At 39.6% G+C, this 14,362-nt stretch overlaps 1 protein-coding gene across 1 annotated transcript in view; it reads right to left on the reverse strand.

The window, feature by feature from the left end:
• The window catches only part of tnr (tenascin R (restrictin, janusin)), a 167,285-nt gene extending 154,541 nt beyond the window's left edge, over positions 1-12,744 (reverse strand). Inside the window, exon 1 of the mRNA XM_051404691.1 lies at positions 12,610-12,744. The gene's annotated coding sequence lies outside the window, so the exon portion shown is untranslated. The remainder of the gene's footprint in view (positions 1-12,609) is intronic.
• Between the last annotated feature and the right edge of the window lie 1,618 nt (positions 12,745-14,362).

Below are 14,362 nucleotides of genomic sequence, written 5' to 3' on the forward strand. Positions count from 1 at the left end.
AGCTAACATGTATTTAAAAAAAGGACCTCCAGTACAAGAAAGGTATATTTTCTTTATAAAAACCAAAGCATTGGAAATGCGTCAAACACATTTCACAATTGAACAAGATGACCTTGTTTTGATTTTTAATGTAGTCAGGACGTTTTCTATTCAGTGGAGAGAAAGAGTAAAGAAAGAAAGAATCTCAGTGAGATGATTAAATTCTTCTTGACATGATGGCACGACCCTTTCTTCAATAATGAAGAAGAGTTACATTAGAACAAGTCAATTCGATTAACTAACCACAGCTACAAAGCTGCTGAGGAGAACACAAATATGACAACACTATCATAGAGCATAATACAGATGAAAAAATAACGAGCTAAGACCTCTTAGGAAAACTGGATGGCTATACGTCACATTCGGTGTCATAAGAACGTCTGCTGTCAGTTGAGTGTTTGTTAACCTTGAACGTCTCTACAGTTTGAAAGATGTACTTTACCAACTTAAACCACAAAAGCTTTAACACCAGCTGTCACTCTGACTCGCTAACATCACACTCTCCTGATAATTAATACATTTTATAGTAACACAAAGCACTTAACAAGGATAAAATGACTGAAGTATTAATTAAAAATGAAAATAAAATAATTAAACAACGATCCATGACAGTGGATACAGGTTTAATAACAGGTTTCATAAAAACACTGCCGTTAAACTGCTCAAGTTCAGATGGTGGTTCTCAGCAGGAATATTCTGCTATGGCAGACCTACAATTTTGGATTAGCATTCATGGAACTCGGGGTATTGTGGGTAATGTTCACTACGAAGTTCCCATTACAAAGTTTCCATGCAATGATATCCTCAATGAAATGTGAGAGTCTCCTGGAAAATTTACAATACTATTAGTTTATGCAACCACCATCGGGTTTCAATTTCTCATTTCATTCAAAATGTACCCAGTGAGTGGACTGATTTAAACTGCTGAATGTTTTATCAGGTTTCGAGTGTAGTCTTTAACTTCTGCTTACCATCAGCGGTGTGTGCAACAGAACTTTAAGCTCAGTGATTAGACATTTCTTACAAAAATACACTCTGCATAGATGACTTCAGTCCATACTGTTTATGTTTATGTTTTGCACCTTTGACTTTTTATCAAAGAACCAGATTTTTTTTTTAATATGGTTGCTCATCTTGTGTACTGATGATTCAAAGCGGAGTTTTGTGCTCTTCTAAGACTTGGAACGAGACTTTGTCACCCTTAATTGTCTATGCAAAAAAAGGACAAGGACTTTTACCTCTATAAGCCTGAACACCCTAGATTCCTCCTTCCACTTCACAACACTGTGGACAGTTTGGGGACTTAACTAGGGCAAACCGCAGCATATATTAATTTTCCTGGTATTGATTTCACAATGGTTCTTTACGCACTGACCTTGGCAACGCATTTGCTAGCTCTGTTGGCCAGCTGTGGTAGCGTAACTACCGTACCTAAAATACATGCAGTGGAATCAAAAGTAAAACAGCTTTTTCTGCTTTCTGGTGTGTGTGTGTGTGTGTGTGTGTGTGTGTGCGCCTGTGATGTGTGGTGTGTACTCCACCTGCCCACACGGATGTGAGAAAAACAACACTGGCAGAAACAGACAGGCACCCACACAAGCATACATTTGCATTACTAAACCCACAAGAACTAATTTCAACACTACATTTATTAACCAACCCTAAAATAAACCTGATTTTAAGCCCTACTTTTAAAGCTGCTGATTCATTTTAACAGGGGGTGGGGGGTGGGGCTCCACACATACAAGTGTCCTAAATTGTTCAAGCAGTATGAAGCAGTATGTGATTGTTTAGTTTTAGACTCTTACACACCACATTACACTCACACACACACAATCATAATCTAGGACACACATTCTCATTCCCTTCGATTGCTCTGTCAATTACACAGAGGAAATCAGGGAGGAAGAAAATGAAGGGAGTCAACAATGCATGGAACATCGATGTGTCCAACCACCACTGTCTGTTTAAGTGGAATTGACTTCTGCTCATTTCCCAAATTAGGCATATCTGACTGGCCCACCGCTGCAGGGGCTACAGGAAGCACAGGGACAGAGAGGGAGTCTCTCTCACACTCACTCTCTCCATTTCTCCATTTCTCTGCAGGGAATCAATGATGTCTGCTTAATTATTGGGTGAATTTAATCAGCGGCACAGCAGTACTTACTGCCTTGTGACCCAGTAGCTGTCAGGAAGTCATTCGGTTTCCAACAGTTAGTGTTCGAATACCACCGCAATAATTAAGCTTACAACAATCTAATTGTTACAGAGGTGTAGAGGTAACAGAAAAACTACCTCTGCATTGTGGTGGTTCTGTGCTCAGCTATTCACCTACAGGTATTTGACTGTCGCTGCACATATAATTTTTTTTTTTTTTTTGTGAAAAACGGGGCTACAGTACAAATCGCTGTGACCTAGACAGCAGTGTGCTGATTAATGATGCATAATGTCTGGATTAGTGTCTCAAAAACAGTTAATTAATGTCTAGCTTGCTGAACTGTGTTATAATATGTCAGTGTATTATTATAAATATAAACTCTTGAGATTATTAGTTAACTCTTGCTTTATAATCATACATTTTATCCATCCTTGGTTACTTTTTTACCCTAACTTTTGCATGTCGTATCAGAGTTCATAGTTGTAAAGGTAGTGCAGCTAACAGTAAATACAATAGCAGTTTCTTATGAAATATTAAAAACTGTTGTTGTAAAACCTTAGTTTTTATTAGATGCCCTTGTATTCTTAAGTGAAATTTGATATTATCTTATACCTTTTCTATTCGTCTACACTGTGACTGCATTTACCTTTGCCATGTTTAATAATTTAAGCGACATGCAGACATCTGTAGCAGAAATACATTGCAGTTAACAAGCAGCTGAACAATAAAACCAAGCTACAGGAGTCTCTTCGTGACACACTTCATCCAGCCTCAAAAACACTTAACTTACTCCAGTGGGGAGCGTTGAGAATCTTGGCTCTGTTTTGAATGATGGTTTCATTTCTATTTTCTGTACAGAAAAGAAACAAGGAACACTCAGCCCAACCTGAAGAGTCCTAGAAAAACGTTCTCTAAGCCAAGAGCCGATAATCAACCCAACTTAAAGTCTAGCTTTCTTTTCTACCATTAGTTAGATTTTTTTTAAGCCTAAAGGAATAGTTCTACATTTTGTGAAATACAGGAGGTGTCGAGTTTAGCTTAGCATAAATCCTGGAAGCAAGCTAAAACAGCTAGCTCGGCTCTCTACAAAGTTTAAAACCAGCACCTCTCAAGCTCAGGAATAACCACAATGCAACTTGTTTATTTTATCTGTATAAATAATGAGGATAAACAAGAATTTGTGGTTTTAAAGAGAGTTATGTCGGACGTATTTCTGACAAACATCCATACATGAGAGTAATATTCCTCTTCTTATTTAACTCTCAGCAAGAAAACAAAACATTTTCAACTATTCCTTTAAACATGAAACTGTAGTTTTCTGTGTCACTTGTACTCTACTTGGCAATCAAATTAAAGCACCTTATGATAAAGATATAACAATTACTATTTTGTTGGATATGACCAACTACTTACATTTTTTGCCATGTGTGCACAATTTAGTCTCATGGGTAGTGTACAAACTAATCGTCCTCATGTCACACAATAGTGACTTTGGATCCCAGACCACCAGATCTGATGATATCCTTGATGATTACTGTTTTATAGCGCCATATTCAAAATCTAATCATATAAACAGAGCTACCCCAAGAGAATGTTTCATGTCTGCATGTATCAGTGTCACAAATCTGTTGACAAAACACGGTTAAACAGTGTGCAAAGAAAATAATACTGCATTCAAATCATGTATCATGCCGCAACCGCTCCATAGGCCCCAGGGCACCTTATTGGATTTCAGATGGTAGCTCTGTCCTATGAAAGTAGGTTGAAAAATGTCTCATCACTCTCCAAAGGGATAGGCATTGATTGGGAGAGATCAATGAAAAGTCTGTAGAATATGGGTAATATCATCTAGGGTTGGGCTTCAACAAAACAACAAACAGAATACAGAGTATGTTTTTCTCTAAGAACTGAGATAGTGCATTGATTAATGTCATGTAAGTGTAGATTCTACATTGTAGAATGTGAAACTCTCTGATCCAAAAATACTCCAATGTAGCAAGATTCAGCAGATTCAGAGGCAGAGGGCAATCTTCTTTTATTGTCTAAAATCCATTGCAAACAACTGCCTATTGCAACACCTCGTATACAAAAACACCAAAATAAAAGTTTTCTTATTTTCAAACTTTACTCAGTTGACAGAGCTCATAACACATGGGAAATACAGTGTGAGAGGTAATGACATTTCTGATTTCTATTTCAACTCTCAGCAAAGTAATAATATGAGAAAGAAATGTTAATTAAATTTTTTTTAGTTGTGGGACAGTTAACACTGCAAAATTAATGAGGACCAGCCCAAAACATACCTAACATATCAGTGCTCTTTTGCTGAGCTCATCAACCTTGTGAAAATTACAATCAATCTATTAAGACAATGATTTTAGAGATGAAATTTAATGAAATTACTTTTAGCAGTAAAAATTACAGCCGTCCTCCACCGCACCTGTTCAAAGCACACAGCTTCAAAGTCAATGTCCAACCAATCGTGCATCATTTGACTGTTCTTTCCCTCTGTGGCCTTTACTTTGCATGACTTTGAGGTTGTTTTACTTGCTTCATGTTGTTTTGTTTCTGATGTTAAAAGTGCAGAATCCACTGGGATAGGCCATAGCCTAATGATGACGGAGGTGGACATTTGACCACGAGCCATTGCTTCAACCTTTTGGAAAGGTGAAATGTATGCATTGAGTTCAGATTGTTTTATTGTAACAATGCAGAAATATTGATTGAAACCCGTATCCTGCCATATGGAATTAAGCAAAAATCAGTGTGTTGCTCAGTTGAGCCAATTATTAGGTATATCTTGTGCAAACCAAGCCATAACAGCTCTGTTTTGCATATTAAGTGGAAAATCTAATCTATCAGAATGCATATTCTATGGAACTATGCAAATGGGACAACTGGAGCAGTTATAATTGCTCAGTGTGTGCTAGGAATGAGAATGGCTTTTTGTATGAGCTAAGGACAAATTAAGTTAATGACACCATTCTGGTAAATGGCAGACAGATGGAAGGTTCACGGAGACAAATAGCTGTCTTAGTTCTTAATCACATGTGCAATTAACTGGTGTGTGAAGGTGCTGGTTTGATTGGTTTGTTGTAGCCATGTTTCATTTAAAAAGATTTTTTTAGAGTCAAATTAGTCCGTATCCTGGAGCGACAGCAAGGTACAGAGAGATATTTCTTTTTTTTACGACCAAAGTGAAACAGGAATAAAGGCACTGCAGCGCAATTGTATTGTCAACAGGGGTGGAAAAGGGCCATCATGCACTGTGATACTTATGAGAGTCGAAGTCTGAACAGGACACCATACCAGCTGAGGTTATGAAAATCTACAGACAGGACTTATTAGATAAAGCTGCCTGTGTACTCAGTGATTTGCAATTTGCTTATGAAGACTTTCCTTGACAGGACATGGGATTTGTCATGAATGACTTTCACACTTGAGTTGGACCTGTCCCAAATTAAGGAAAAACAGCTTTTGGCCGCAAGGCTTCGCACACTATGTTCTCCTCTTCTTTCTCCAGGCTGACTTTGGATGATGTACTTGAAACATCAAAAAGACGTTATTGTTCACAGAGTTTGCCTCCACTCAACACGCTGGAAATGAAAACACTAGGTTGACTTCTGTTTGAAACACTTGTCTGCTTACCTTTAAATATGTATAAACTGAGCTGACAAGTACAGTTTGTCTGTTTTTAGGTTTCCAGTTTGATTAGGAGAAGAGCAGACAGCCTGCAGTGTGAACCCTTTCCATTAACAGTTATTTATTTATTTCATGCTAATATCAGAACACTGATTAATAGTCCAATCAGATCATTTGGTTGCTGAAGTAATAAACTATTATTTCACCCTTGTCTGCCATTTGTCTTTTACTGAGAGGAAAGAAGAGAAGACTAGAGAGGAGTAAAGGAATCCACTCAGAGGAAGCTAGATTAAAATAACTCATCTTCTTAGTTTTATCATATTTTTCTGCCAATACTATTTTATCATTTGGGTATCTTCAGTAAAAGTGTTTGTTCCAAAAAGCCCAAATGTCAAGTTTAAAAGAGCTTCACAACCTACACAATTCAGGCAACATCCCTTACTACACAAAAATCCTTCTGCAGAATTGTAATTCTTAAACCTTTTCCTCCATCAATGAGAGTTTGCAATTAGAAACTACTCCAAAAATGCAAATTAGACACATTTTAGCAGAACGTGGCAAACATGTTCTACCAGGATAATTCATGTATTCAGGCCACATTTAGGGGGGCATTATTTTTCGCTCAGTGTGCAGTGTGACTTCCCGTCCTAAATAAAGGTTATATAAAGACAGAACATTTAGATTAGTATCAAAATCATCATCAAAATGATGCAGTGTAGCAGCCTGGACTGTACAGCCTCAGATAATCCCTAGTCAGCCAGGTATCAAACAACATCTGCCTCTAACTGCTGCACAGTTGTTGCATCAACAGAGACAGAGCGTATTTACCCTTCAGCTAAAGGTGTCTCTTGAGCCGACATGTTTGTATATCTGAACATCCTTCACAGGCTGCCTGGAAGGGGCTCACGCCTAAACTTTAAGCTTTTTTACTTTGCAGTATGGAAGAAGAAGCAACTAGTATCAGAGGTCATCTGGAACACTTCCTTTTCTTGCAGGACATGCACGCAGCAACACGCACATACTTGATCACGCACATGCACCCATTCAAACACAGAGGTACACACAAGTACCGAGGGACTTGCACTGTGCAGTAAATATCTTGAAAAAATATATCTGAAGAAGAGGTTGAAAGAGATGGAAGACCTTTACCGACTATTTCCCAGTGCAGACACTCAGGTGGGAGAGGTAGGGGAGTGCAAGAGAGATGGAGGGAGATGAAGGAGAAAACCAAATGTTGAGAGGTTGCAGAAGGGGGGAAATGTGCAGAAAGAAAGTGAGAAAGACAGACAGACAAGAGAGAAGAACACCAAATGTTAAGTAGCAGTTGAAGTGGAAAAATTCCAGTTTGGATTCAAGCTCCTTGGCTAATGAGGATCATTAACATGGCCTGCCCAGCTTCTCTAAACGCTGGGGAGGACGGGACGATGTGGGATAAAAATAAAACCACTCAAGCATATCCCCACAAGATTCATAAGGCGGGCACTTGTACAAAAAAAATATAGTATGCTGGCAGCAGAAGGTACTTCTTAATGCAACACCACATGCCATGGATCCTGGAAACGGGGATACTTACCCAACAAGAACACTCAGTTGAACTCTGAACCCTTCGGATTCCGTTTGAAGCGCAGAGGCAAAAGAAGCAATTTAGATTCCTGCGATTTTATGGATTGAAATAAAGACCAAGGTGAATATGTCTCTACAGTGCTCTATGATATGATATGAATCAGAAGCTTAGATGAGTTCAAGTATGTCATTCCATGTGGGAAATATTCCTTAGATACACAGGACGGAAAGGAGAAGAAAAAGATTTCCACTCACAGCTCATAGGACTCTCTTATCTTACACACGTTTCCCCCATTATTTCAAGTGGGCAGTTCCCATTTCTCCCCATATTTTATGATCCTATGAGCTTTGTCATTTTCCCTCTCTCCACTCGCTGTTTAACACAGGGTTCAACAAAGCTCCCGAAGAGGCTTAAAAACCAATTCAATTGGACCGGAGGTCCTGCCTCGATAAATCATCTGTGATATACAGTACGCGTCTTTTTTGAGCACTTCCGACAACTTTTACGGCATGATCAATTTAGTGGTTATATCAGACAGCATCAAAACTGTTTGGAAATACAAATGTACTTCGTCGGTGGTTCAGGATATAGCAGAGTCCTGTTTTCTTAGACATCCTGCAATCGATTCCTGTTTTTCCCCCCTCTCAGCACTGTCACTCTACACCATTGCGGGGCTACGTATGTGAAATTTACAACATCTCGCCGGATCAGGCTTTACCAACCAGCAAATACTGCAAACTTGCTGTTACATCAGCCCTTCTGTCACAGTGCAACTGCTTTTCTTCGTCTATTATTTTTATTAGCGGAGTAGAGAGAGTCACATACTGCGCTGTGCAAGACCCAAGGCAGTCAGACAGACGAGTGACTTGATAAGATCAGCATAATTGGCACATTCATCTGTCTTCTGTTAATAAAGTGCTTTGTGGTCGAGAGATCAACAGTGAAAAGCTGTGATGCTCAAGGTTGGTATTATCTCTAGTGTTGGTTTAGCTAATACATAACGCAAATACGTTTTGACAAACAGGCTTCAGTAGCCTTATGCCAGGGGCAAACTACATGATAATAGGCCCACGTGACGTCATGATAGGCACGACAATTCGTGGTGGACAACCCTACATCTGAGACACCTCAAGACATCCCGACATAAACACTAGCGTGTTGGTGCTGCTATGTGGAACTGTGAAACAGAGGAAAGGTCACAGCCATATTTTTTACTTTTTCTGGCTTTCCAAACACAGCCAATATTATACACATCACTTCGAGCGCCACTGTTTGTTCACATTTCTGTTACTGGCACCTTCTTCCCAATGACAACCCACAGGTCGCGAAAGACAGCAAGCTATGATTGGTGTTGTCAGATTTGTGTGTTTTCTGCAAGGCTGTGTCTGTACTGCCAAAGACTGTTTATGAGGTTAAAAAAAAGCATAAAAAGCACCCTGCAGCACTGTACTACCTGTTTCTGTGTTTCTCCAAACAAATTCAAGTGATACGTCTTCTCTGCAGCTGATCAGTTTCAGGAGTCACATTCTCCCAGTTAATCTATTTCCTATCAATAATTTAAGCTTGCAATTTTGAATCATGACATTCAGTAATTGGATCAATTTATATTACCGGCATTACGGTTACAACCCTTGTTCTCAGAGAGCATCGTGAAGGAAAAAACAACTTCCTTGTCTGTAGAGCTCTAGCTGCTATGGCAATGATGTGCTAAGCTAAAATTTGCATTTCGATCTACTGGTATACTAACAGTTTGTGGGTGGCCAAGTTGAAACATTAAGCACAAAAAGAGAGTATTTTAAGTGACTGACAATGAAGACACTCGCTGTCTCAAGAGCTTACTATAGAGCATATTATTGTTAGTGAAACACTGTTCGGATCATCCGAGCAGCAGAAGAGAGCGAGACTGATAATGCAGTGGCTTGTAAGAGCCCAAAATAACTGACCCACAGTCAGGCATCCCAACTGTGATTATATTCTATCTATTAAATATTATTTTAACTATTAATATCTGAAAAAGAAATGAGAACACGTATGAATGACACTGCATTTAAAGCAATTCTGGGTCAGTAGTACCAAACGTATGTATATCTAATAAAATCAAAGGCAACGTTGTTTCAGGAAAGTTAGCGTTTCAATAAAAGATTGCTAAATATGGTGATGATGCTGTGGCAATACCGCGATACCACACATTCCTAGACTGCATGCCTGTTTGTGTATCATTTAGCAACAGAGCAGTCCCATGGGGAGAATGGTTAGAGAAGGAGAGAGGATAACATAAAGCAAGCAAGAAAGAAAGACAGAATGAAAGAAAGGTAACAGTTCACACAATTCGTTCAGACAAATGCCCGTGTCTGGCTCCTCTACCTTGAAAACATAAATCAGAGCAGTCTACTCAGGATTCATCACACAGACTGAAGACTGAGCACAGGAGGCCGTTGAGGTGCTTCTTGAAAAGATGAACCAGGACAGGAAAATGTTCTGTTCACTGATCTCGCTAAGGCTTTCAAATACTGTACCAAACTTGTGTAATGCAGAAATTGTAGAAAGTAGAAATGAGCAGTGTACAAACTAAATTCTGACAATCATTTTCATGTTACTATGACTGTATAAATTCCATGTGCCCGTACTGGGACCTTAACCGTGCTCATTTAATAAGCGAACAAAGAAACTGTACTTGTGTGATGGATATGAGTGTTTGAATTACAACTGAAGGAAGAACAAACAGTTAAAGATTTCTGTCCTCTTACTGCAGTTTCCTTTCTGCTACTGTGTTTAAATCTGTGCAGTATCTGATGGATGATGCAGTCGCTAATGAGAGCTGGATATGTCCACATTTAACTGTCTCACTAACGATAAGTAATGACGGTAGCTTAGCTAACACAATTAACACTGGCGCAGAGAAAAATAAAAATTCCCCCAGAATGAAGTATTATGTAAATTATTAATTACCACATAGACGATTGCAATCTTGTTCGGCTGCCCATTGGCACTCAAATAAATGTGAAAGATTTGGAAACAGAGAAAGGAAAATAGTGAAGATAATCCTGACACAGTGGGAATGTGAGAAAAATACCACCTGCTCCTTAAGCAATTTATAGCAACAATTTGCATTTGCAATTTACCCACTAAGCACAAGCTCTTATCCTGACTGACTCGCAACAAATGCAAACAAGAAACTACGAATGAGAGTAAACATTTGAATAATTTTGCATTTGTTCTAGTCGGTAAGATGTCAGTACTGCTGCCATATCTGTGGTACATACAGCTAGACTGTAATGCATGTCCAAGAGAAATATTCTAAATTCAAATGCAATTTTCTGGAGGGACTCGATCGCTCTATTCACCATTACAGAAGGCGAAAAATAAAATATTAGAGCCGCTGTATAGTAATCAGTATTTAATTTGAATTTCAATCATATGATTTCTGCACACTCTCACTCTACATTCAATGAGGGATGCATGTTTTATGAGCAGCAGTTTCCACAAATGCAGTTACACTTGTCTCCTCCTTGTGTGTGTTTCAGCATATGTATGTGTGTGGGAAAGACAGAGCGACAGAGAGTGAGTAATGAACAGATAAAGAGCCAGCGAGAGGTTAAGACAAAGAAAGAGAGACAGATACAGTCCGGTGTATCCAGGAAGAGAAAGACAGACGCGGAGAGAAAGTGATCTTTCAGATTCGGTGTCTCAGCTTAATGACACTGGAGCCACATGGGAGAGAAGGAAAGCCAAGCTCTGAGCGAGATATGATGAATCCTGAGACCGATAACCTCAAGCCTCCTCACTCACAGCCTACACAGACACGCACACACACACACACACACACACACACACAGTCAGGAAAAAACAGTCTCTGAAATTAACTGCTCAGCTCAGAAACTGAATTGGTAGCTTTTTCCTCTGCTTGTGCTTCTTGTTTTCACTACTTCTGCCTTTTTTTCTGTGTCTCTGTCAGCTTCCAATATGGTGTCAATACCTAACACTGAATCCCCGAACCTGTTCCCCTGTGACCGTGAACAATATGTCTGGCTGACTTTGACAAATTAAACCCACTCGATATATGGCAATAACCTTCACAGGATGACATGGAGGAAAGGAGGGACGCCGGGGGGAGGGTTTTGGGGAAAGGGAGAGGAGCAGAGACCGAGAGACAGATGGAGACACATACAGATGGATGACAGGCCATATTGAGCATGGCATGGTATTTTCAAACCAGGTACAGCATAAAGATACGCACAGGGATGGCGCACATATAGACCGACTTTCTAAATGTCACCTTAGTTAATAATAAGTCAGCTGAAACACACTGAATTATCTCTGCAGGAAAGGCAGTTAATTGGACTCAAAAAGCAATAGCCCACAAGCTTTTTAATAACTGGCAGATAACAACAGTCACTGACGGAGAAACAACCATTTAGCACATTTCCATGCATATGTTGATACACATTATAACTACACTAACAGTTAACTGAGCAAGTCTGAAAGCAGCATAGTATCATTAAACCTCAGTTAGAGATTATTAAGATATTTCTATCAAATTAAGCGTAAAAAAATGACACAATTTTTTTCATGTAACCAACAGTCTAATCCTGATAAAAGAGTTGAATTGTTGTTTGAAACCGCTTCCCTAAATGCTCATCCAAACTCAGCAGTAACTAAAATCCTTTAGCTGACACAATAAGTTGTCCATCTAAAGAAAACACCAGTGGCTTTAGAGTTATCTTTGCTGTAACTACTCCAATTAAAAGCAAGCCTTCATAATGGATCTATTAAATGGCCCAAGTGGCTATAATTCAGACATGTTTCACCTGTTACAACACAAAAATCTTCTACAACACACACACACACACACCTGCACTTTAACTACAAAAAGCACCCACAAGCACACACATAAACACACAAATGAGAAAGAAGGGGTCATTAAGCAGCTATTGTTGTGTTCCTCTCTGCTCAGCATGATAACAAGTTGATTGATACAAAGGTTCCCCACTTAATCACCTGGCTGTGACTATAAATGCACACTGTCTTGCAAGTGATGCAAAAACTACATCAGGAAATAAAACAGGGGACACACAGCACTAACACAAAGGCAAATGAATAAACAACTGTGCATGAGTGAAGACACAGGACATACACACTCTTGTCACAAGCAGAATGCACCTGCCGAACATCCATCCCCGTTCCACAGATGCACAAGTTAACTCACCTGCTCCGAGTGACCAGCTGAAAGCTTTCAAATTGGCCTTGGGTAATCTTCTTCCCTCTCGCTCTCTTCACTCTCTCTGTCCCTTTGGCTACTCTCACTCTCTCTCTGTGGCAGTACACGGACGTCCTACGGGCCGCTCACCCTTCTTGTGTGGCTTGGCGTCAGTGCATCGATCTCTCGGCCAAATGGTACGTGGTCCTGCTGTTTCCACGAGACTCAGATGTGCCCTCTCCTCCTCCGCCGCTCACTCTGCCTCACACAGCTGCAGAGGGAAATATGAGGACGGGCAACGTGGTGGAGCTGCTCCACTCTCCCTCCCTCTCTCTCTCTCTCTCTCTCTCTCTCTCTCTCTCTAGTGAGCTGAGAGTGTGTTCTCTCTCTCTCTCTCTCTCTCTCTCTCTCTCAGGTTGTCAGCTGGTACGATGCTTACTCTTACTGTCTCTTCACTCTGTCACTCTTTCTTGCTGAACTGAACTGCATGCTATCTCACCATCTCTTTTTTTGCTGTTCCTCCATTGATTCCTCTGTCTTTCTCTCTCTCATTATTGATCTGTGCCTCTGTGTCCTTGCTAGTGCAGCCTCTAGTGGCTGCTTTCGCTCCATGCTGCTCATAGAGGCATCCTATTTTGCTTGCAGAGAACACAAAGCTGTGATGTGAATTTGCTCCAGGATTCGAGTTGGCGATGTCAGCTAAAACAACAGACAAAAAGAGAACATAATATACTGCTGACAAGGGCTGCATAGAATTTGAATTATTTTCAGTGTTCAATACTTTTTTTAGATGACTTGATTAATTAATTAGCTTATAAAGTGTCATATAATACATTTTTCCAATGCTCATGGTGACCACTTAAAATAGATTTTGTCCAAACAACAGTCAAAAACCCAAATATATTCAATTTACAATGACATAAAACAGAAAAGGTGAAGCTTAAACTACCAAATGTTTTCCATTTTTGATTAGGATTTCGCTTTATAAATGACAATGAATCCATTCTTAAAATTACTGTTTGTTATCAATTCAACTAAGTTTCAGATGGGGCTGCAGTCCTATTTTGAGCAGAATCATTTTCTTTACAAAACTGAGTTTTAAAACGCATTCAACTGTCTATGATGCATGTTAGTGAAAACATTTCAAAAAGGGTGGTGATCATTTGAAAAGCATTAGCATGTACACCTGATAACCAAAAGTGTTAGCACGTTAAACTGATGATGAAGAAAAGTATGCTTACATATTGTGTCAAAACAGAACTTCAATAACTATCTGCATCAGTATCTAATGCTAGCTTTTTGGTTACCTTAGTGATGTTGACAGGTAACTTAGATAGCTATGCCAACAGCTAACATTAGCACGCCTTTGGTGCTAACATTATTTAATACCTAACAGAGTCGTTTGGAGGAAACTCACCAGAGAGGGAGTAAACATCTCAGAAATGTTGCAGAAGTAGAAATAACAACAGCACAACTTGTTCCAATAACGTGATGTGCATTACTGTAAAGTCAATCAATCAATCAATCAATCAATCACGAGGTGAGGCACTTCTTCTGGAGGGCTGCTCAGCGTCATCGTGCTCAGTGCTGCCGCCGCTGGCTGGAAGCGGTACTGCAACACCAGGGATGTACCGATACTGTGGTGATGGTCCTGGATCAGCTAGTGCCACTCAGGTCACCACTCCGGTGTCAAATAGCTCACATAATAACATATAGAAGGAACTTTACATTTTGCACCATATAAGCTCTGTAATGTAGAAAT

Source organism: Dicentrarchus labrax, unplaced genomic scaffold (genome assembly GCF_905237075.1).
Source record: "Dicentrarchus labrax unplaced genomic scaffold, dlabrax2021, whole genome shotgun sequence".
NCBI lineage: Eukaryota > Metazoa > Chordata > Actinopteri > Moronidae > Dicentrarchus > Dicentrarchus labrax.